Here is a 3,951-nt window from a genome sequence, read left to right as displayed (position 1 = left end):
AGAAATAAAGATGATGGAAACCAAGGGAAAAGGGCAATACAATCGGTAGACTTGTGTGGGTTCCTCCAACAATTGGTGAACTTTTCTATGTAAGAAGAATGTTAACAGTTGTGAAAGGTCCATAATCTTATGAAGATCTTCAAACAGTAAAGAACATAACATACCCTACATTCAGAGAAGCCTGCTTAGCTTTTGGATTTTTGGCAGACGATAATGAATATGTTAAAGCTATTAAGGAAGCAAAAGATTGGGGTTCAGGACATTTCCTAAGGAAGTTGTTTATGAATATACTAATGTCAAATAGTGTCAGCAAACCTGAAGACATTTGGAATAAAATAGGGGAATGGCTTTCAGATGGAATATTATTTAATGAAAGAATTATTTCTAACAATCTAGGTATAAACCATTACTAATGTGTGTACATTATTTACCAACTTGCAAATGCCTAACTTTACCTTTATTCTTTGCAAACTTAAATCTAGGAATTGAAACTTTGCAAAATTTGACCTTGGTTGAGATTGAGAAGCTACTACAAAAATAACAGAAGAACATTGAAGGAGTATCTGTCAATGTCATATCCTAATGATTTTGTAGCACAACATTCCGGAAGAGCTCAGTACATTCCAATCAAATTTGAATTCTATGACAGGTTCATTATGTTATTTAATATATTGTTAACCATGAATTTCACACACATTGGTTAAAGTATTGGACTTTGTTGAATTCCTCAATAGTTGTGATTTCTCCCTTTCTAACTTGCACACCTCTTTGTCTAAGATCAACCACATCCTTCCATATTGGCTTGGTAATCTCCATTTTGACACCTTTCAAACTAGATTTTAGCATACCACCATTGAACTTGAGGTTGGCATAAAAGACTTTCACTAGAACCAGATAAATTTTGCCAAAAATTTCAAGAAATGCCTTAAGCTTTTGTGTTCTGAGTTGTTGATGCAAGGCCTCAAACTTTTCAGCCCTCAACTAGGAGAAACAAACACTTTAGGGATGATTATCTGTTTGTGGGTTATTTCAATGAGGAACACTTGAATTTTGTCCTCATGACCCTCAAACCAAGCTTCAAGCCTACCATGATTTTCATCAACGGGAAAGGTTGGTGTATGAGGGTTGGAGATCTCCTCATCAGATTGCATATTTCTCTCTCTGTGAGACATCATGTGTTGTGGTTTGGCATTTACTAGTAAATATGAATGCAAATGCATGATGCCAAAGCTAGTATTTATAAAAGCAACGTATTAAATTTTGTAATCAATTAATTAATTTGCATAGTGATTTCGTATTCAGTGCAATATAAGCAATCAGAGTCAATTAAATGCATTATAATCTATGTATGATCATAAAGCATGATGTTTCCAGGCGTTTTATGTGCTATCTACTTATTTCATATCACAACAAATGCATGCACATTGGGAATCATGTAATAAAAGTGCTTTATGGTCAATGAAATCTGAAAAAGCAGATTTAGTTGATGCAATAATTGTTACCATAGTACGTATAGTGTCATTGATGAATTATTTGACTGGGTCAATCAATTGAATTCAGTTCATTCAGATTTAAATAAGCATAAGTGAAATTAACACATAAAAATATAGAATCAACATATTAAATATTGACATATCACACTTTTTGCAGAATTTAACAGTTTAAGTGAAATGTATGTGTTGTTTTGTAAAATCAACAAATTAAAATACTGACATATCACACTTTGTGCATAATTTAACAATTTAAGTGAAATTTAAGTGTTGTTTTGTAAAATCAATAGATTAAAATACTGATAAATCACAATTAGTGCAGAATTTAACATTTTATATGAAATTTATGTGTTGTTTTGTAAAATTAACACGTTAAAATACTGGAAGATCACATTTTATGCAAAATTTGGCAGTTTAAGTGAAATCTTTGTGTTGTTTATAGATTCAACATTAAAATACTATAAGATCGCACTTTATGCAGAATTTAACTATTTAAGTGAAATTAACACATGATTCAATAAGATTAACAAGCCAGAAATGTATTAAGTCACATTTTTCATATCTAGAATGCCTAATTCTATTTTAAGCTTGTTAAACCTATCATGAGCAAGTGGTTTAGTGAACAAATCAACTAATTGATTCTTTGTTTTAACAAACTTAATTTCATAATCACCTTTTTGTACATGATCTCTAATAAAGTGATGCCTTATCTTAATGTGTTTGGTTTTGGAGTGTTGTATTGGATTCTTAGTTAGATTAATTGCACTAATGTTATCACAATATAAGGGTACCTTTTCCAACTTCACACCATAGTCCAAGAGTTGATATTTTAGCCATATTATTTCAGCACAACCATGACTAGTTGCTATATATATATTTTGCCTCAACTGTGGAGAGTGCCACGCAAGCTCACTTCTTGTTATTCCATGATATCAAGCTTGAGCCAAGTAGGTGACATGTTCCACTTGTGCTTTTCTATCCAATTTGCACCCTACACAACCAGAATCTGAAAATCCACTAAGAGCCATCTTAGAACTACCTGGATACCATAACCTAATATTGATTGTCCCTTTCAGATACTTGAGAATCTTCTTTCCAACTTTATAATGTGACTCCTTTGGATTGGATTAAAATCTTACACATAAGCATATACTAAATTGAATATTTGACCTACTTGTTGTTAGATAGGCCAAAGAACCAATCAACCCTCTATATCTGCTTGAATCAACTTACTACCCAACCTCATCTGAATCCATAAGATAGTTTGTAGCAATTAGAGTGACAACTTCTTTGCAATTCTCCATTTCAAACTTTTTCTGCAAATCAAAACAATATTTTGACTAACTAAAAAATGTCCATTGTTCGAGTTCTTTAACTTGCAGCCCTAGAAAGTAGGTTATGCTCATCCATCATAGACAATTCAAATTCACCCTACATAGCTGCAACAAACTTTTCATACAGAGTTATTGTTTAAACCAGAGATAATATCATCATACACTTGAACAAGTATAACATTACTTTCATGTTTCCTAACGAAGAGTGTTTTATCAACAACACATCTAGCATATCCATTTGATGAAGTAAAATTGCTTAGTCTTTCATACCACTATCGTGGTGCTTGTTTCAAACCATACAAGGTCTTTTTCAATTTGAAAACATGATTAGGATAAAGGTGATCTTCAAAGCCAGGAGGTTGTAATACATACACTTCTTTATTTAAGAAATCATTCAAGAATACACTTTACACATCCATTTGAGAAAGTTTAAAATTACACATGCAAGCATATGCAAGTGATAATCTTACAACTTCTAGCTTAGTCATGGGTGCGTAAGTTTCATCAAAATTAGTATCTTCCTTTTGATTATACCCTTTAGCCAATAGTCTATCTTTATTTCTAATTATATTTTCATCTTCATCCATTTTATTTGTAAACAACTATTTAGTACCAATTACATTCCTTTTATCACTCTTAGGTACTAGAGGCCACACATCATTTCTAGTAAATTTATTGAGTTCATCTTGCATAACAACAATCCAATTACTATCATTTAAAACATCATTCACTTCTCAGGTTCAATTTGTGAAACAAATGTAACATGTTCACAGTAAATAAATTTGTGTCATGACAAAACGAGTCAAACAACATTAATTTAATCTTTATTCTCTATGCAATTTTACTTAAGTGATGTATTATAATTTTTGTTAATATATAGAAAAGATTCTTAGAATTTAGAAAAAGAAAATAAGAATTTCGATTGCCATAAAATTTTATTTATGGATAATTGTATAATATTTTACATAATTATTTCACTTTAATCTAATTGTTATTTGATATTCTAATTTAAAATTTATATAATTATAATTTTTTTAAATATTTAACTCTAAAGAAGTATAAGTATGTCCATTACATATTGAATTTATGTTTTTTTTTGCGTGAATTTTAACATGTAGGGATCAAAA

The sequence above is a fragment of the Vigna unguiculata genome, chromosome 8 (genome assembly GCF_037176805.1).
Source record: "Vigna unguiculata cultivar grain cowpea cultivar isolate G323 ecotype 2 chromosome 8, ASM3717680v1, whole genome shotgun sequence".
Taxonomy (NCBI): domain Eukaryota; kingdom Viridiplantae; phylum Streptophyta; class Magnoliopsida; order Fabales; family Fabaceae; genus Vigna; species Vigna unguiculata.
Note: the sequence above shows the minus strand (reverse complement) of the source record.